The following is a 22,210-nucleotide window of genomic DNA, read 5'->3' as shown; positions in this document are numbered from 1 at the left end:
TATGCACAGTCTGCGCACTCAAACAGCGCGTCGTAGTGTGCTGGGTGCCAGGTCACCGCGAGATCCAAGGCAACGTGTTGGCTGACCAGCTAGCAGCCTCCGCCCATGAAAATGCTGCCGCCAATACACTCCTTTCCGTTCCTCCACTGGACTTAAAACATTTCATTAAAAGCAAGCTCAGGGCTTATTGGCAGAACACATGGGACACACACACACAAAACAAACTACATGTTATCAAGCCGCATCTGGGTAATTGGCCGCCAGTAACAAAATCACGCCACACAGAAGTAATACTTACAAGGCTAAGAACAGGACACACACACAGTACACACTCACACCTTCTATCCGGTGGTGAACCACCCATGTGTGAGAAATGTGGTGAACCACTCACCGTGCTTCACATTTTAATTCAATGTACAGAATTAGACACACTACGAAGAAAACATTTTATATTACCCTACCGACAACAATTACCATTACACCCAGCTATGTTCATCGGTAGGGAACCTGTTTTTAAACATCAGTCGCTCTTCGCGTTTTTAAAGGAAGTCCACAGCTTTCACGTCACATACCCAGGCAGTCCGTAGCACGACCTCTGAAAAGAGGTTGGTGCTACGGGAGCTACATTGGAGGAAGCACCTGCCTCCCTGCCTTTGGCCTCAAAGGCCCTGAGGAGGTATTCGTGCTCACAACATACGCTCATTGTTTTATCGTCACAATCACTTGTCATTCATTCTATATGCATATGCCTCACGTCATCTCATAATTTTACTACGTATATGTTTTACCCGCCTTTAGCGCGAGGAATTTTAGGCCCCTTTACAGCCACCTAACATAACCATTGTTCACTTTAGCTATCATGTCCTGGCGCTCTTTGGCCATCACATGGCCCTTGCGCCAATAAACAACATACATCATCATCTCTGCATAGTGGGGTGTGCGCCTCAGCATGTTAAAAATAATGGCAAACAGGGGCTACTTTATTTTGCCTGCATTGCCTGGCGCGCCGCTCCTCGTTGACGATTCAGTGCCGGACACGATCTTCATCCACCTGTCCCTTATGTTTTTAAACTTCAACATGGCCTGCATTCCTGCACGAATCACATACAATTCATTCGCTCTCAACATGCAACAAACGACTCAACGGTCAGTCCAAACAGGGCTCCAATAAGGTCCCACCGGTTCATTTTCTCTTCCTTATCCTTATAGTTGGGGAGTGTCTTATCGTACAGGAAGGGATACAGCCGAACTTCTTCAAGAAAAGCTTTGACGTCCATGTCAACAGCAGAGCACACACGTTTTGAGCACAACGACGGCGCCAAAAAAAGAAAGAAAACGAGCCCTGTGCGTTGCTATGGCGACTACCACGCAGGTCGCTGATTGGCGCTTTGCTTGGGCGGCAGCGGCAGAAATAGCGCAGCGAACGATAGGGTCGGCGGGAAGAAATCCTTCCCGCTCAGCGGGAAAACGAGCAGAAAGAGGCGTCTCGCGCGCGGCGCGCGGGAGAGTGCCGCGCCGCTAGTGTGTTCGTACACTTATGCTCCTACTCAACAGAGGTGTGGATCCACAGTTGCAGTGCTTGCTTTCGAGGTGCAGCTTCTTATTTATACCTGCATAAAACAATAATATAACTATTTCTCTGAAACCTTTACAAACAAAATAACTTCAACATCTAAATGTACCTTTTTTGGTTGCTTGTTCAACGATAGTTTCCATAAATGATGAGCAATAGTAGATGTTTTGTAAGATATACAGAAAAGCTGTGGAGTAATTTTGACCATTCTTATAATCCACCTTTTGCATTGTGCAGTGGCGCCATCTAAGTGCGTGCTGTGAGAAGCAAAATGGGCGGCGTTGGGTGCGCACTGCAGGAAGGGAGTTGTAGTGTTTTTCTTTTTCTGTTTAAAATAGAGCAATGCCTGTACATCCATAAACTTTGACACAGAGTGCAGGCACCTGTGTCTGTTGAACCTGAAGTAACTTTAATATGGAGGTTAATGATAAAAATCGTAGTTATTGTTGAGTTATTTTTCTAAATACATTTAATGCGTGATAACGCATGCGGAGGCCTTCACAGCATTATAGAAGAGTAACACATTTGTTTACATCGGCATGTACTACAGCACATACACGTCACAGTATCTGCACATGCGCGAGGGGGGTAGCTTCCCTTCGCGCGCATCATGTCACCGGAGTGCTTGTGTGTCGTCTGCTAGCTGTTTTTCGGTCTCGGTGGTGATCGTATTTTGATGGCAACTAAAATATAGATGCATTCAGTTCAAACGGTGTGCTTATGCTTGATGTCTCACCTAGTTTTCTTCCTTTTCTTCCTCCTGTGTTCTTTTGGTCGAACAACGAACAGGCAAAGAAACAGAAACATCTGAACTGTTAATTGGCGCACGTTTCACAAATGATTGATACGTTTGAAGAAGTACCGTATTTACTCGAATCTAGGCCGGCCCCGATTCTAAGCCGACCCCCGAAATTCGCAAGACCAGAAAAGTAAAAAACCTATTCATTGTACTCGAATCTAAGCCGACCCCCCCACTTTCGCACATCGTTTTTTCGAAAAAAACATCGGCTTAGATTCGAGTAAATACGGTAGTATAAGTAAACTGAAATATTTTTTTTTGATGTTATATTAGTATTTTTTATTGTCCCCGTTTGCAAGAAACACTGCTGGAATTCAGAGGGTAGTGACGATACAGCGCTGGCACAAAGTTATGCACTCGAAGGTTCTCGCACTCTTAGCAAACGGCTACCTAAGCTCGTCCGCAGTCACCGGGTAAACAGAATATCATACCATGGCTAACATGGCTATTTCATGTATATTGCCACATATTTTCACAAATTTCGTAAAGCACAGCGATCCTACAATTGTCTATGCATTTTCACAACTTTTGCAGTGTGTACCAACGCCACATCACGCTGCACTCTAAGCCAAAAGAGAGCAACGGGGGTATAGGGGTTGCTCCTTTGAGGGAGCAACTGCAAGGGGACGAACCGTTACTCTCCTATCAGTTACTCCTTTAGAGAGATTAAGCCAGTCCCTCCAGTTGCTCCCCGAGGACCAATTGTTACTCTCACCAGTTGATCCCCGAGGACTATAAGGGTTGGTCTTACCAGCTGCTCCTCAAGGGCTAAATGTTTGTCGTTGCATTTACTCCCAGAGACGAACTGCTGATCCTTCTGTTACTCTCCAGGGGATGAATTGTTCAGTCCTCAATGCATATCTGCAGTTACTCGAAATCGCTTTTTTGACAACTGACAAACGAGCAGAGGTGCTTTGCCAAGCTGCTTGTAACAGAAAATATAGAAAAATTTTGAACACCTTATTTTTTGTTTACCGCAGCAGTGTCTGTGCCACACACACTAGAGGTGTTGGCTGCATACCGTTGGAAACTCCAACCATTCAGTACAACAAATCGAAAGTTCTTTGTGCCTTTAATGGAAGTACAATATCGAAGCCCTAGTACAGGGAAATCTGAGATGCCAGGGCGGACACAAGGTCATTTTCGGCAACGGCGACTTTATCAAGCTGTACATGGAGGCCTGTTGATTCAAGCAGGCTGGTGCCCTCAAATGTCACCATAGGCACAGGGTGCAAAACATCTGGCTGCTGCAAAAAGAAAACTAAATTGCGGGGTGCTACATATCAAAATCACGGTAAGATTATAAGGCATGCTGTAGTGAAGGACTTCCCATTAATTTAGGCAACCTCTTGTTCCTTAATGAATTGCTGCAAGGAGATAAGTGAATCCTTCCCAATGTTGAGTCAAACCTTTTCAACACAGTAATTTGTCTTTGTCAGCGAGCAAGTTTTCAAACATCCTCCTAAGTACGAGTACTGTTAATACAATGTTTCTAGGGGTGTGCAAATGGTGAAATTTGTAACCGAGTTGAATACGAACACTAATAAAATACTGTTTGAATGGTTTCCGAATAGTAAGACAACCATTTTCAGAACAGTCTAGAACAAGATATCTTTTTTAAACAAATGTTCACAAACTTTACTGAAGAACATTACGGTTAGTTTTAACCTACAGAAAATACCACAATTATGAAAACTGAAGTAAGCTCATATACAGCAGTGACCAGAGCCTTCGAAATACTTTGTAACTGTAGGTTGAAATACAGCAGTGACTAAGCAATCAAGGCGATACTTTGTCACCTACTTTTAAATAAGATTTACACATCAAAACTAAACAATTTTGAACCGAACACCACGCATTCAGCTAAAGGTATAATGAAACAGATCACCCTGTCATGACAACATGAGCCTCGGCACCGGAAAAAGCATGTAAGCCTCAGTGTTGAAAGCTGCATCTGCAAGAACAGTTTACGCAAACACAACCCTTAAGTCTTGTTATGCATGAAGCTGAATGGAGCCGTACTCCCCACCTCAATTTATTACAACCCCGCAGGGGCGTCTGCGCAAGCAGGCGTTTGGTGTGTAGCGACACCACGGACCCGAGCTAACGGGGGGGTTTCGACCCTCTCCCACGCCTAGCCGTGCGTGGCTTTGCCGTGTCCGGGGAAAAGGGGATCCTGGGGGTTGAGCCGACGCCGGGTGATTGGACCTTTAAGGCCCCCCGGCAGAGGCAACACACCCCTTTGGCCCCGGCTTCACGTAGACGGCACCCTGGGCTGACCCACCCAGGGGAAATCGGCAGTCGCCTTTTCCTGTCTCTCTCTCCCGTCACATCTTCGTCTGTCTCTCTCACTTTGCATCTTTTCTGTCCTCTCCTCTCTTCCATTTACTTCCGATTTTTCTTGGCGGCGAGGGTTAACCTTGTGTATGTGCCCTCTCTTGGGCACATTATATTTGGTTATAGTAGCTGTGTACAGCTGGCGTTGGCATGCCTTCTATTAATATAAGTGCTGTCGCGTCCCCGTGTTGGGCTCCATGGTGGGCGGCTGACATGGCTGCCGAAATTATACGCAATCTATGGCCTCATTCTCCTTTCCACGATTGAATGATCGCCCTGTCACAAAGAGAGGGCGCACCGAAGACACTTTGAATGCCTTGCTGAAACCAAAAGAAATATTTCCACGCTTTCACGTCATCCACTGCCAAACACTCGAAAAGAATGCCAGAACAATCTCTCCCTTTGTTGTGTCCAAATGCCTCACCGAAACTCTCGGCCACGGTTACCAGGCAACTAGAATGGCTAGCGGAGACCTTCTCCTTGAAGTACAAAGTAAACTCCAATATGAAAAACTGTCCAAACTTGTTTCGTTGGGAACCACGCCTGTCTCAGTCACCCCGCATCGCTTTCTGAACAGCTCGCGAGGTGTGGTGTCAGACCAAGACTTGCTCGACCTGACAGAAAGTGAACTCCTCGAGGGCTGGAGCGACCAGCATGTGATCAATGTGCAGAGAATTAAAATCAGGCGTGACGATAAAGAAATCCACACAAAACACCTCATTCTCACATTTGCCACCCCCGCAGGGGCGTCTGCGAGAGCAGGCGTTTGGTGTGTAGCGACACCACGGACCCGAGCTAACGGGGGGGTTTCGACCCCCTCCCACGCCTAGCCGTGCGTGGCTTTGCCGTGTCCGGGGAAAAGGGGATCCTGGGGGTTGAGCCGACGCCGGGTGATTGGACCTTTAAGGCCCCCCGGCAGAGGCAACACACCTCTTTGGCCCCGGCTTCACGTAGACGGCACCCCTGGGCTGACCCACCCAGGGGAAACCGGCAGTCGCCTTTTCCTGTCTCTCTCGCCTCATCTTCGTCTTTCTCTCTCTTTTGAACTTTCCTGTCTACTTCTCCCTTCTCGTTACTTCCGATTTTTCCTGGCGGCAAGGGTTAACCGTGTGTGGCTCCCAACCTTGGGTAGACCATATTAGGTTATAGTGACGGCGTACTGCTGGCGTTGCGCAGACTTTTCGCATGTTCTGCCACGTCCCCCTGTTGGGCTCCGTGGTGGGTGGTAGGCGCCGTTGCCGAACAAGCGACTTTTTCCATGGGACCCTCGAACCCCTCTTCCACCGATCGTGCCCCAAAAAGGGTACGCACCGATGCATCTCAATTCTTTTGGCCCAAAAACAACGACAATTTTCCGAAATACCACGTGGTTCACTGTGAACAATCATCTGAAAAAGCTAGAGCCATTTCACCTTTTCTTGTTGCTAAGTGCTTGAAAGACACCATAGGAACGGGATATAAGGCCACAAGGATGGCAAGCGGGGACCTACTCCTCGAATTAAAAGACAAGGAACAGTACCTTAATTTGTCACATCTAGTCGCGTTTGGAAACATCCCCGTCTCTGTGAGCGCGCACAGGACCATGAACACTGTCAAAGGTGTAGTGTCCGATGAGGACCTGATTGGCCTCAGCGAGGAAGAACTACTCGATGGATGGAAAGATTCAAATGTCACTCATGTCCAAAGGATCAAGATAAGGCGCGACAACACCGAAATACTGACCAAGCATTTGATACTTACTTTTGCCTCCAGCACACTACCCGAAAACATTGAAACCGGCTACGTCAAGCTTGCTGTACGACCTTTTATACCAAACCCGCGGCGATGCTTCAAATGTCAAAGATTTGGTCACGCGTCTCAAAGCTGCCGAGGGCAGCTCACCTGTGCAAAATGCGGAACGACGGGTCATTCTGTTGATGACTGCGCTGGTGATGGGACTCACTGCGCGAACTGTGAAGGTGATCACCCTGCGTACTCGAGGGCCTGCCCGGCCTGGAAGAAAGAGAAAGAAATACTCACGATAAAAGTAAAAGAAAACGTAACGTTCCGCGAAGCACGACAGCGAGTTTCATCATCATTTCCAGCAAGGACATCTTTTGCCGAAGTGGTGCGACGGGGGGCAGCACCTCAACGGCCTATCGCGTTTGCCCGGACCACTCGCAGCGTGCCCAGGCAAACGCCACCCGCCCCCATGGTGGGAGCAGCGAAGGCTGCCCCGCCTACTCTGAATCTGACCACACCGGCGGCCACTACAAGCTCCGGCACCGTAGAGGCCAAGGAGAGCACATCGCCCTCCGGCTCGGTGGCGTCCAAGACTTCGTCACACCAGGCGAAGTCCCCACCTGCCAAGCCAGAGATCCCGGCGACTCCAGGGTCGTCGGGTCTCACGACCACGCCTCGCCAGGCGAGGTCGGACAAACAAGCCAGCAGCTCGCATACGCGGGCGTCCAGTGCCTTAAACGAGGCAATGGACACAACTCCGGTGCCTCTGGTACCGAAAGAGCGGCGTAGCTCCCTGGAGCGCGCTAAGAAAACCAAAAAGCCGATAATGGGGCCCGACGACGGCCCTGCTGCTTGAGCTCCAAATTTCGGCCTAAACAACACCCACTTCCTTCTCGTACACACAGCACTACCTGACATCCAATATGGAAGCACAAATTATACAATGGAACGTGAGAGGACTGCTTAGAATCTCGACGATGTCCAAGAACTCTTACACAAACATACACCAAAGGTGCTGTGTGTACAAGAAACACACTTAAAATCCAAACACACGAACTTTCTACGCAGCTACATTATTTTCCGGAAGGACCGGGATGATGCCATCGCGCCATCCGGAGGTGTAGCGGTTATAGTCAATCAAGGAGTAGCATGCACACATTTACCACTTCGAACTTCCCTTGAGGCAGTGGCTGTTCGAGCGGTTCTTTTGAACAAACTCGTCACCATTTGCTCTCTATATATACCTCCACATTACCAACTGCAAAAACATGAATTTCAGTCTTTAATAGATGAGCTCCCGGAACCTTACCTCGTACTTGGGGACTTTAATGCGCATAGCTGTCTATGGGGTGACTCCCGCTGCGATGCGCGAGGTCGTCTAATTGAACAGTTCCTTTTCTCCTCTGGCACGTGTCTCTTGAATAAAAAAGAGCCAACATACTATAGCCTTGCGAACAATACCTACTCGTCCATAGACCTCAGCATCACATCTCCATCACTTCTGCCCCTTCTAACATGGAAAGTCATTAATAATCCCTATGGAAGTGACCATTTTCCTATAGTTCTGAGCACCCCAATAGTTAACGAATGTCCTCCACAGGTTCCCAAATGGCAAATTGACAAAGCCGATTGGGAACAGTTTCGTAAAATGGCTCTCTTAAGTTGGACCAACATGCGTGCTTTAAGCATAGATGAAACTGTAGACTACTTTACAGCTTTTTTGATTGATGCCGCAATGAAGTGTATCCCACAAACAGCTGGACTGCCCGGCAAACGACGTGTGCCGTGGTGGAACACTGAGTGTCGAAACGCGCGCAAAAAACAAAATAAAGCATGGAGGCTGCTTCGGGACTCGCCGACAGCCGAGAATCTGGACAGTTTTAAAAGCATAAAGTCACAAGGCAGGAGAACTCGCCGACAGGCAAGAAGACAAAGTTGGCAGAAATTTTTATCGGGAATTAACTCATATACACAGGAGGCTAAAGTCTGGAACATAGTTAGTAGGGTAGCAGGCCGACAAGCGCATTCACTTCCCCTAGTAACACACAAGGTGACAGCTTGGAAGACCAGGCGAACTTCCTAGGTGCACACTTCGAACAGGTGTCCAGCTCGTCACACTACACGGAAGCTTTCCAACGACACAAAGCAAAAATCGAACAACAGAAACTAGAGCGCAAATCCACAAAACACGAGGAAGCATACAATGAACCTTTCGGCTTAGCTGAGCTACAGACGTCGCTGAACTCATGCAATAAATCCGCCCCAGGTTCCGACCGTGTTGTATATGAAATGTTGAAACACCTGCCTACTGAAACCCAAAAAACCCTCCTTTCCCTGTACAATGCTGTTTGGTTTTCCGGCGAGATCCCCTCGGCCTGGAAAGAAGCCATCATAATTCCGATTCTGAAGCAGGGTAAGGACCCATCCTCAGTATCCAGTTACAGGCCAATAGCCCTAACAAGTTGTCTGTGCAAGGTTTTTGAAAAAATGATAAATCGGCGGCTTCTACATTTCCTCGAAGCCAGCAACTCACTTGACCCATACCAGTGCGGTTTTCGAGAGGGTAGATCTACCTCTGACCACCTTATCCGTATCGAGGCACAAATTCGCGACGCTTTTGTTCACAAGCAATTCTTCCTTTCGGTGTTCCTCGATATGGAAAAGGCCTACGACACCACATGGCGATTTGGAATATTAAGAGACCTATCCCACTTAGGTGTCCGAGGAAAGATGTTGACCATAATCGAAAGCTATTTGTCCAATCGCACGTTCCGTGTTCGAGTGGGTAATGTCTTGTCCCGAATATTTGTCCAGGAAACTGGAGTGCCGCAAGGTGGTGTTCTGAGTTGCACACTTTTTATTATAAAATGAATTCCCTACGTCTGTGTATTCCAAGGAATATGTTTTATTGCACATATGTTGACGACGTGCAGATCGGTTATAAATCTTGCAACCTTTCAATGTGCGAACGGCAGGTGCAACTTGGTTTAAACAAGGTAACCAAGTGGGCAGACGAGAACGGGTTCAGCCTTAACCCGCAAAAAAGTACTTGCGTATTATTCTCAAGAAAGAGAGGCCTCCATCCCGATCCGGACATTGAGCTGCATGGTCAGCGGCTACCTGTGAAAACGGAGTATAAATTCCTCGGCGTAATTCTAGACACGAAACTAAACTTCATATCACACATAAAGTATATAAAGAACAAGTGCTTAAAAACCATGAATATTTTAAAGGTATTGTCACGCACTACGTGGGGTAGTGACAAGAAGTGTCTGATGAATCTTTATAAAAGCCTCATACGCACGCGCCTAGATTATGGGGCGATAATATATCAGTCTGCGACACCAAGCGCGTTGAAGATGCTTGACCCTGTCCACCACTCGGGTATTCGTCTTTCTACGGGTGCTTTTCGCACCAGCCCCGTGGAAAGCCTCTACGTCGAATCGAACGAGTGGTCGCTCCACCTGCAGCGATCCTACATGTCGTTTCTATACTATCTCAAAGTGAACGCAGACAAGGAACACCCCTCACACCCCACAATAAATGATTTATCTAGTTCTGCCCTTTTCGACCACCGTCCCTCGGTGCGACAGCCCTACTCACTTCGTGTGAGGGGCTTAGCTGTGGAAACGGGTGTGCCACTTTTCGAACACTGTCTATTGGCTCCCGCTGCACAACTACCGCCGTGGCGGTGGCAGCTTATAGACTGCGATCTTTCCTTCATGGAAGTAACGAAACACGCGCCTATTGCACATATCCGTACATACTTCCTTGAACTGCAACACAAATACACTTGTGCAGAATTCTTTACAGACGCCTCAAAGTCCGATACTTCTGTGTCTTACGCAGCCGTTGGGCCATCCTTTACGGATTCCGGTATTCTACACCCTGAATCAAGTATCTTCACGGCAGAAGCTTACGCGATACTTGCGGCCGTTAAACACATTCATCAATTAAAACTACAAAAGGCAGTTATTTACACAGATTCTCTAAGCGTGGTAAAAGCTTTAAAAACTCTGAAAAGACACAAAAACCCCGTCTTTGTCTCGCTGTATTCTCTTTTAAGCACGATCTACGCACTTGAACAACATGTCGTAGTGTGCTGGGTGCCAGGGCACCGCGAGATTCAAGGCAACGTGTTAGCGGACCAGCTAGCAGCATCTGCCCACGAAAACAGGCACAATACATCCTTAGCTATTCCCCCATTAGACCTAAAACACTTCCTGAAAAGAAAGCTCAGAGCCTTTTGGCAGACCACATGGGATACGCATACACGAAATAAGCTACACGTTGTCAAACCGCATCTGGGTAATTGGCCGCCAGTATCGAAATCACGCCACACAGAAGTTACACTCTGCAGACTTAGGATTGGTCACACATACAGTACACACACACACCTTCTGTCCGGTGGCGAGCCACCTTTGTGTGATAGATGTGGCCAGCCACTCACTGTCCTTCACATCCTTATCCAGTGCAAGGAACTCGACGCTATCAGAAAAAAGCACTTTTCATTTCCCTACCAACAGCAGTTTCCACTTCATCCTTCAATGTTCATCGGTAGGGACCCGCTTTTTACATACCAGTCATTGTCTGCCTTTTTAAACGATGTACAGAGTTTTCATGTTATATATCAAGGTGATCCGTAGCACGGCCTCTAAACAGAGGTCGCTGCTGCGGTGAATACGTTAAAGATAGCACTTGCCTCGCGGCCCTTGGACTCAAGGGCATTGACGAGGCAGTGGTGCTGATGTCATATCTTCATAGTTTTATTCTTGCGACCACTTGTCATTAATTCCACTGCACATATTTCACGTCACCCTCATGATTTTAATATATATATATGTTTTACCCGCCTTTAGCGCGAGGAACTTTAAGGCCCCTTTACAGCTACTTACCGCAACCATTGTTCATATCATTGTCTCATGAACTGGCGCTCTTTGGCCATCAATTGGCCCTTGCGCCATTAAACACCACATATCATCACATTTGCCACAAGCACACTACCAGAACATGTCGAAACCGGATACTTGAAACTAAAGGTCAGACCCTACATCCCCAACCCGCGACGCTGCTTCAAGTGCCAGCGTTTCGGTCACGGCTCTCAGAGTTGCCGTGGCCGTCAAACCTGCGTCAAGTGCAGTTCACATGAACACCCTGCTGACAACTGTGTCGAATCTCCACACTGCGCAAACTGCGACGGTGGGCACCCCGCCTACTCTCGTGCATGTCCTTCGTGGAAAAAAGAAAAAGAAGTGATCACACTCAAGATAACTGAAAATATCTCGTTCAAGGAGGCGCGCAAACGCCTTTCCTTCGCACAGGGTCCTACATTCGCGGACGTGGCACGCAAGGGGGCAGTGCCACAAAGGTTCGTGGCGGCCGCGCGTACCACGCAAAGTGGACGGGCGGCAGCGCCATCCGCCCCCTCAGCGGAAGCAGCCCGTGCTGCTCCGCAACCAAAGGGCATGCAGGCCTCCGGATCTGCAGGCCCAGGGCCTTCTGCTCAGGCAGAAAGCCCCAAAACTCTGACACCCGTGCGCGTTAGCCGCGAGCGGACATCCAGCGCCTCTGCAGAGGCGATGGACACAATGGCAAGTCCAACGGCGTCTCAAGCGCCGAAGGAACGGCGCAGCTCGTTGGAGCGCGCCAAAAAAGAAAAAGCCCGCATCACAGGGCCTGGAAAGGGCTCTGTGACATAAGGCAACAGTTCTTCCAGTACACACAGCACTAATTTACACTCAAAATGGATACACAAATTATACAGTGGAACGTGAGAGGTCTTTTAAGAAACCTCGACGATATCCAAGAACTTTTACACAAACATTCACCAAAAGTGCTGTGTGTACAAGAAACACACTTAAAATCCAAGAACACAAATTTTCTACGCCAATATGTCATATTCCGAAAGGACCGGGATGACGCTGTGGCGTCATCTGGTGGCGTAGCTGTTATAGTTAATCAAGGAATAGCATGTACCCATTTACCACTCCAAACGTCCCTTGAGGCAGTGGCTGTCCGAGCCGTTCTCTTCAACAACCTGATCACAATCTGCTCACTTTACGTACCCCCGCACTACCAGCTCCAAAAACATGAATTCGAGTCCCTAATAGAAGAACTTCCAGAACCATATCTGGTCCTTGGAGACTTAAATGCACACAACACTCTATGGGGAGACTCTCGTTGCGATGCGCGAGGTCGCCTGATTGAACAGTTCCTTTTCTCTTCTGGTGCATGTCTCTTGAATAAAAAACAACCAACATATTATAGCCTTGCAAACGGAACATTCTCGTCCATAGACCTCAGCATAACATCTCCATCACTTCTGCCCCTAGTTAAATGGAAAGTTATCAATAATCCTTATGGAAGTGATCACTTTCCAATACTTCTGAACACACCGATAACAAATGAATGTCCCCCTCAGGTTCCAAAATGGCAGATTGAGAAAGCCGATTGGGAACAGTTTCAGAAAGTGACACTCCTAAGTTGGATGGACATGTCTTCCTTAAGCATAGATGCAGCTGTAGAATACTTTACTGCCTTTTTGATTGATGCTTCAACTAAGTGTATACCACAAACAAGTGGACTGCCCGGCAAACGACGGGTGCCGTGGTGGAACACCGAGTGTCGAAATGCGCGCAAAAAACAAAACAAAGCATGGAGGCTGCTTCGCGACTCGCCGACAGCCGAGAATCTGGACAGTTTTAAGAACATTAAGTCCCAAGGCAGGAGAACGCGCCGACAAGCAAGAAGGGAAAGTTGGCAGAAGTTTTTATCGGGCATCAATTCATATACGCAGGAGGCTAAAGTCTGGAACATGGTTAGTAGGGTAGCAGGTAGACAAGCACATTCACTTCCTCTAGTTAACACACAAGGCGATAGCTTGGAAGACCAGGCAAACTTCCTCGGCGCACACTTCGAAGAAGTGTCCAGCTCGTCGCACTATTCCGAGGCCTTCCAACGCTACAAAACAAGAATTGAAAAGCAGAAACTAGAGTGTAAAAGCACAAAAGACGAGGAGGGATACAATGAACCTTTTCGCTTAGCTGAGCTAAAGGCATCGCTGAACTGCTGTAATAAGTCCTCACCAGGCAGTGACCGTTTAGTATACGAAATGCTGAAACACCTGCCCTACGAAACGCAAAAAACCCTCCTTTCCTTGTATAATGCGGTTTGGTTTTCCGGCGGGATCCCCTCTGCCTGGAAAGAAGCCATTATTATTCCCATTCTAAAAGAGGGCAAGGACCCATCCTCAGTTTCCAATTATAGGCCTATAGCCCTAACAAGCTGTCTATGCAAGGTTTTTGAAAAGATGATAAACAGGCGACTCGTACACCTCCTTGAAACAAACAATCTACTCGACCCCTACCAGTGTGGGTTCCGAGAAGGTAGATCCACGACCGACCACCTCTTACGTATCGAGGCACAAATTCGTGACGCTTTCATCCATAAACAGTTCTTCCTTTCTGTGTTCCTCGACATGGAAAAGGCCTATGACACTACATGGCGCTTTGGAATATTGAAAGACCTGTCACACTTAGGTGTGCGGGGAAGAATGTTAACTATTATAGAGAGCTATTTGTCCGACCGTACATTCCGTGTTCGAGTAGGCAATGTCTTGTCCCGAGCATTTGTCCAAGAAACAGGAGTGCCGCAAGGAGGTGTACTAAGTTGTACACTTTTCATTATCAAAATGAATTCCCTGCGTCTGTGCATCCCACGTAACATGTTTTATTGCGCATATGTCGACGATGTACAGATCGGCTTTAAATCCTGCAACCTTTCAATGTGTGAGCGGCAGGTCCAGCTGGGCCTGAACAAGGTCTCTAAATGGGCAGATGAGAACGGGTTTATACTGAATGCACAAAAAAGCACTTGTGTCTTATTCTCCAGAAAGAGAGGCCTTCATCCCGATCCAGACATTGGCCTACACGGTCAGCGTCTGTCGGTAAAAACGGAGCACAAGTTTTTAGGGCTAATTCTAGACACAAAACTTACGTTTATACCACACATTAAGTACATAAAAAGAAAGTGCATAAAAACCATGAACATTCTAAAAGTGTTGTCACGCACTATGTGGGGTAGTGACAGGAAATCCCTGATGAACCTTTATAAAAGCCTTGTACGCACGCGCCTAGATTACGGGGCGATAATCTATCACTCTGCGACACCAAGTGCTTTGAAGATGCTTGACCCAGTCCACCATTTGGGCATTCGTCTTTCTACGGGTGCCTTTCGTACTAGCCCCATAGAAAGCCTTTACGTTGAATCGAACGAGTGGTCGTTACACCTCCAGAGATCTTACCTTTCGTTCGTATATTTCCTCAAGGTAAACGCAAACAAGGAACACCCCTCACACACCACAATCAGTGAGTTGTCCGCTTCTGAACTCTTTCACAACCGCCCTTCGATGAGACAGCCGTACTCACTTCGTGTGAGGAGCCTAGCTGAAGAAATGGGTGTGCCACTTCTCGAACACTGTCTAATGGCTCCCGCTGCCTATCTCCCGCCGTGGCAGTGGCAGCTTATAGATTGCGATGTTTCTTTCGTCGAAGTTACCAAGCATGCGCCACTTGCACATATCCGTACACACTTCCTTGAATTACAATACAAGTACCCACACCCTGAGTTCTTTACAGATGCCTCAAAGTCTAACACTTCTGTGTCGTACGCAGCCGTTGGTCCATCCTTTTCCGATTCCGGTATTCTGCACCCTGATTCCAGTATCTTCACGGCAGAAGCCTACGCGATACTTGCGGCAGTTAAACACATAAAACAGTTAAAACTACAAAAGGCAGTGATATACACGGATTCATTAAGTGTAGTGAAAGCTTTAAAAACTATGACAAAACACACAAATCCGGTCCTTGTCTCGCTCTACTCTATTTTATGCACGATCTACTCACTTAAACAACACGTCGTAGTGTGCTGGGTGCCAGGGCACCGCGAGATACAAGGCAACGTGTTGGCGGATCAGCTAGCAGCATCCGCCCACGAAAACAGTCCCAATACATCTGTAGCTATCCCTCCAATAGACTTAAAACCATTCCTCAAAAGAAAGCTCAGGACCTTTTGGCAGAGCACATGGGATAGGCACACACAAAATAAACTGCACGCTATCAAGCCGCAACTAGGTAACTGGCCGCCAGTATCAAAATCACGCCACACAGAAGTTATACTCTGCAGACTTAGGATTGGCCACACATACAGTACACATTCATACATTTTGTCCGGAGGCGATCCACCTGTGTGTGACCATTGTGGCGACCCCCTCACTGTACTCCACACCTTACTGCAATGCAGGGAACTAGACGCTCTCAGAAAAAAGCATTTTTCATCTGTATACCTGCAGTACCCTCTTCATCCTGCTATGTTCATTGGCAGAGAACCCCTTTTTAAATATCAGTCCCTCTTTGAATTTTTAAAAAGTGTACATAATTTCAACGTTATCTTTCCAGGCGCTCCGTAGCGCTGCCTCATGACTGAGGCTGCTGCTACGGTTTCCATCAAAGGAAGCACCTGCCTCCCGGCCTTTGGGATCAAAGGCCTTGAGGAGACACTCGTGCTCTTATCCCGTTTTTCACTTGTAAATATCATGATCACTCGTCATTTATCCCACAACCATAGATCACACCACTTGTCACTGCCATTATTTTAGACTGTATACACATTTTTTACGCTTCTTTATAGCGCGTGATTTTAGGCCTCTATACAGCCACAATACACCCTATCATCGTATCACTGGTCATCGCTAACACCACATAAAAGACATGGCGCTCTTTGGCCACCCATGGCCCTTGCGCCAAAAAACCCCACTAATCAATCAATCAATCAATTTATTACAAGATGAAGACAGGAACTGATTATTGTGATGCAGCTACAGCGTAGTAAAAACTGAGAAAGGGTGGAATTTTCACAATCAACTCCATTCTTACTAATTCCATCGGGTAATCAATATAGCGTCGGTCGTCTCATAAATGCTTGGGCTGCATTCATGTTGGTAATTTAGTGATTCGTTTGTTTGGGGTTCTCCCGTCGGAGATGATTATTCGAAAACTATTCGGTATTTCGAATATGTACTATTCGATTCAAGTACCGAATCTAGTAGCATGCTATTCGATTCGTTATTCGAAATTTTCGAATATTCGCACACCCCTAAATGTTGCCATAGTCCATCCAGCTTGTCATAGCTAGTTGAACTGCCAATGTGTAACATGCACATCTTAAATATGTGACATATTTGATGCATAGTTTAAGAGACAGGGTAACGAGTCTAGATATTTATACCTATTTTATAGACAGTAGTTCACTTATCTAGGAATGCAAATTTAATAATGAAAGGTCCACTCAAGCACTCAACCTTTCTCCAAATACACACAACAATAAGTGTGCGCCACAACTTGACTCATTGTCTTCATAATGGGCTGCTGAAGTGTCGTCTTTGCTTAGCACGTACTGATGATTATGTTTTTTCGCCAAGAACTAATTAGTTCTCTGTTATATGACAGCACCAAAGCCATCAGAACTCCAATGCACTGTTCTTTCAGGTGTACATTTTTTCGTGAAAATTGGCCGATTTACACGCACTGCAGGTGGCTTCTGCATGCATTACGTGGCCTAATATAGAGTACAAATAAATTTTGCCAGCCACTCCCGAAGCTTATGGGAAGATGAGTCCATCATGCCAAAAGCCTTATCACTATGAAAGTTCCAGGTCATCTTACATAGGGGTGAAAAAAGCCCCATTCCCTCTTTTACAAGGCTTGGCAGAACGCAAATTGAAGCTGTGAGCTCCAGGTGTGAAACGAAAACTTTTCACTGATAAGGATTGAACACCCCAACATCTTAAGCGCAAAGCTCCAGGCAGGAACTTGCAGTGCAATTTATAAGGTACACTGCAATTATAAGTTTACACTGCGATTATAAAGTAACTATATAATCGCCAGTAGTGGCATCCTTTGAGTTATTTTTCTATACAGCTATGCACAGCTAACCTCCTGGTGAGCTCATTGGGTAAAGCAACTGACATGGCAAGTCAGCGGTGCCATGCTGGAACCTCCTGACGAAAAGCAAGTTTTCTCTTTAAAGTAATGAAAGTAGACAGTCAACACACACAAAAGAAACATTACAAAACTTAGCTTAAGCCTATAAAATTCAAAGGTGATCTGTAAGCACTAGCAGGCAAACCTCGCTTCAGAATAAAAAAAATTCAACCAAGTGCATTTTTACCAAGTGAAGCAGGCATTTTAGACAAACGATAAATTCACACCCAGCACCGTGTAAATACACAGGTTCACCTCGTGGAACCTCTCACTATTGAGAAGAAGATCGAATTCTTTTTAACCTGTTGGCATCTTCGGGGGCTCTTGCCCAGAGAAGGACTCAGCGAGGCATTCCTACATAGTTCTCTTAGAACTATACCATGCGTTTGGTGCATAATTGCGTAAGTTGCTTATGCAACATTAAAACCAACCAAACCAAACCAACTTTTCCTGATGAACCATACAAGTTGTGACATATTGAGTGCTGCTCAATCTGAAATGGCATGAAAGGTAAACTGACTTGGAGTGATGCAGTTAATAAAGCACAGTAATACAGTACTCACGCATTCTAAGTGAAAATTTAGAGCTAAGTAATGCACATGCGTTGCAGCTCATAGCGTTTGCGGACCAATGCTGCACATGCTACATAACTGCGCGAAAAAAGTTTGTGTCGTGAACAACAAATCTGGAAGCTCTTTTCAAGTTGTAGAACTTGAAGATGAGTTTGAAAAAAATCGATTTCTCACCACCAGTTTGGAACCAGATTTTATAAGAGGCTCTGTTGGTGTGGTGTCACAAAAGACAACAACATCAGCAAAAACAAATTAACATTCTGAAACGCTGAGTCTCTTAGCCCTTCGCCGTCTACTGGACAGAAGGATGGTGAGTGTCCAGAGAAAGAAAACAAGCGAAAAGGAAGCGCAAGTGGTACGGAAATGTTCATTGACAAGCTCGAAGAAACTGAAAACCGAAACACAGAGAAAAAAGTGACCAGAGAACAGGGTAAGCAGAGGCACAGAGGTGAAAAAGCGAAAAGATGCGGAGAGGCATGAAAAAAAAAAAAATGGATCTCCTATGAGTTGCACTTGGTTTGAATGCTAAGGACAAATAAATCGTTCTTCCTTTCTACCCTCCGCTGCGCAAATGCAGTCTACAAATTCAAGTTTTATTTAACACGTCTTCCGTGCAATTCCTTGTTGCGCGGTCTTACGCGGTGCAGCCGTAGGGAAGGGCCTAAGGTCACTTGGAACAATTCGGCTCGGAGAAGCAGTTGACGTCGAGGCTGATTCATCGACAGTGGGCGTGAAGATATCTGCAGAGGCACTGCGAGCTCTGTTAGTGTTTACCTCGGCGTTTGAAACATTTTCCAGAAGGCTTGCGCTGCTCGTTTCACTGACGATGGTGGCTGTTTGCCGGGACACCTCTCCGCAAGGGGAAGCTACGGGTCTGTCAGTGACTGGCGACATCATGTAGTCATCCACAGTGAAAGGCTCGCTATTGAAAGGCCAAATGCCCGTTTTTTGAAAGCCTGAGATTATGTTCTTTTGCGTCACCGTTAGTACATAGGCGGATCCCACAAGTTCTGCAGCGTTGTAGATGGAGATGGCCTTCCCTGGGTTGTTTGTGAGCCAATCGTTGCAAGCAGCGTTGTACCGCGATTTAAATGGTCCGTATACGTATACATCAAGTGGCTGCAGGCAGTGGCTACAGCGTGGAGGAAAGGTGAGCAATATGACGCCACTCCCTTTGGCCTTGTTAATGGTGCTGACGCTGACGTGGCTTTCATGATTGTCAAGAATTAAAAGAATGGGTTCTTCCGTCGAGCACTTTGTGTGTCTTACAAGGTGTTCTAAAGCCAGTAAAAACAATTCACTGGACATCCATCCTGACCTGTTTGCCAAACCAAGACTTCCGGCTGGGGCACCTTTCAGAAAAAAATCTTTGAATCTCACCCGAGAAAAATTAACACCGGCGGTAGAGCGTTTCCTATCGCATTGACAGTGCACAAAACGGTCTCTAATTCGCCGCGATCTGCTGATGTGACCTGACCAATTTGCTTCTCTCCACGTGCTGCTACTACCTTTGGTGGATTGTGTGCAGTTGTGAAGCCCGTGTCATCACAATTGTAGAGCGGTCTGGAGTAAGCTGGTATTGGCCGTAGACACTCTTCAGGTTTGAAAGAAAGGCATCGACATTGTGCTTGTTGAAGCTTGTTGCCCTACCGAGACTAGTCGCTTCTGGCGATCGAAGGGAGAGCTCAGGATAGCGGTCCATAAAACCCATAAACCAGTCTCTTCCAGCTAAATTGTTGGCTTCCCACGGCGCTGGGCACTTCCGGTTTAAGGCTTTTGCATATTGGTACGCCAGTGAGCGAACCTGCATCCTCATAAGTCCGTAATGCATTTTGCTAGCCTTCAGCAGATATTCCTTCATGAACACTTCATCTTCTGCGGTGAAAATCATTCCGCAAACCAAATTGGACTTGAACAAGATGTTAGCTTATCATGTGAAATAAATAAAAATAACTGCTTGCTGGGCTAATTCAGCTCAACCTTGAAGCTTCATTACTGCTCACAGCAGGAACTTTACTGTGGGGAGGACTGGGACAAAGTCCCGTTCCACCCGCACCTCAGCTGTCCCACTCCTCCCTAGGTACATTACCCAAGGTAAACAACGTTCATCGGCAAAAGTTCGAGCGTTAGGCCTAGAGTTGTTCTTGCAAAAAGTACGACGATGATGCGTGTTTTGGGAGACAAATTGGTACTAGCGACTAAAAAGCAGTTCGTCTCAGATAGCAGATACTCAGATAGCAGAAACTTACTTTTGGCACGTGAAAAAGACGATTTCCTGTCACAGAAAGCGGCACGCGCCGGAGATGTCCACCATTACAGCCAGGCCGTCCGTATGTTAGCGCCATCTAGTGAGTATTTCGCGAGTGTCCCAGAAATAACTGTAGGAGAGATACACGAGTTGTCCCATTCCTCCAACTGTCCCAAACCTTCCGACTCTCCCCTACACAGCACTCAACGAGCTGAAGCATGTGTGCCTGCCAGCCACATCAGGGTGGTGACAAACCAAGAAGGTTTTCATCTGGGTTAGCTTGTGCACATACTGACTGACTGTTTCAGTTGGCTTTGCACTGCTTTCCTCACTCTAGAACTAGAGATTGACACCGTGCTCGAACTTGCATACCCACGCAAGCAGCAATGACACGATCTCCTCCAGAAAGACAAAAATGCCATTCAACGTGGTCTTGCTACATTCACGGGCGGCGTAGAAAACAATCAACAGGTTATTTGCACGGGTGTGAAAAAGGCTGTGCCCTCTTGTGGTAGTGGCTGCCACCAAGTTTTTTATGCAGCCAGTTTATAGTACTAGCCTCACCTTCTGTCTTGCGGAAGAGATCTGAGCCGCCTGACCCAACACAAGCCTTGTTCCCTTCCGTTCCATGGCCACCTGTGATCCTAAAACAATGTTGAATACCAATAATATCAGTGTCATTGAACTTTTTAGAAAAGCATTCTGCATTTTTTCTTGAGAAGTAACAAAGAAATGGATATGTTAAGCATCATGAATGAAGAGATTCGGCGTCCCCTATTTTACTACTATGACTGCCTGCAACTTGATTACAGGGCCAACAATAAAAGAACTATATTTAAGGTGCGAAATGGCAGTGCCTCTACGTAGCAATGACATGTCCTCGTTTGTAGCACAGGCTCAGGCTCTGAGATGCGTTCTGGAGGTGTTCAAGGGGCCACACCTTAGTTCTATTACATAAGGTGTCACAGCGCCAGTTTGATGTCAAGCTGAGAAGACCTGAGAGGAACCTCAAAATGTCCCTGGCATGTGGCAGAATTGCTCCCTTGAACTGGTCTCGCATAACTTCTTGAACAAGAGGTCCGTCCTCAATCAGGAAGCAGTCTCCAGGCTGCACTTGTTGCTGTTTCTTCTTTGCATGGTTCTGGGATGGGTATCTCAGTTCTGAGATCCTCCTGCTTAACTGCGAAAGTGGCTTGTTGGTAGATCGCAGCAACTTTTTCATTCGTCCAAGGTAGCTTTCCAACGGAAATGCACTGAACTTATCTAACGGGCCATGCTCCCGGCACTGGTCAGCAAAGTGAACAACTGTGTGTACATTGTGCACAAGCTCCCTTTTCCCATATAGCTCGCCAAATTCTTGTACAAAGTACATTAGCACCTCTTTAGCAAAATCATTTTACTCAATGTAGAGCTTTGGCGACACTAAAATTCCGGGGGCTAAAATAAACATTAAAAAATGCTTGTAGTGTGACAGAGGCAGAAGAGGCTTCAAGACAATAAAGGCCCCACATAAAGGAGAAATGTGCGAAACTCTGTTGCCTTCCACCGATCAAGTTCTCATGTGCCCCTTGGCTTTCGCTCGAAATTCAGTGGAAAGGCCTTGGATACTTCTCGCAGGCTCTCATTTAGTTGGCAACGATGAGCTCTGCTCAGCCTGTTGCTGTGGCCTTGGCATATCCAGTTTCTGAGAAGCCGTCGCATGACTCCCAGGCAGACAAGGTGCATGTATTCTGTTGGGAAGAACGCAACCATGTCGACATCAGGTGTGACAGAAAAGGTGAAGCAGCATTATGAGGGCATTTGTTCTCTTGAGAACGAAACGATGCATCTCTCCATGCTGGTGCATGAAGTCCGGGAAATGTGACCCTGTTTTCAACGTGCTTTCCTTTTTGGCTGCACCGCTCACAGGCATAATAGCCA

General features: G+C 46.8%; 1 pseudogene; it reads right to left on the bottom strand.

Annotated features, from left to right (window-relative positions):
- Positions 1–21,149: 21,149 nt before the first annotated feature.
- On the bottom strand, positions 21,150–22,169 carry LOC125758292 (uncharacterized; annotated as a pseudogene).
- Between the last annotated feature and the right edge of the window lie 41 nt (positions 22,170–22,210).

The sequence above is a fragment of the Rhipicephalus sanguineus genome, chromosome 4 (assembly GCF_013339695.2).
Source record: "Rhipicephalus sanguineus isolate Rsan-2018 chromosome 4, BIME_Rsan_1.4, whole genome shotgun sequence".
Lineage (NCBI taxonomy): Eukaryota > Metazoa > Arthropoda > Arachnida > Ixodida > Ixodidae > Rhipicephalus > Rhipicephalus sanguineus.
This window is presented reverse-complemented; position numbering and strand designations above follow the sequence as displayed.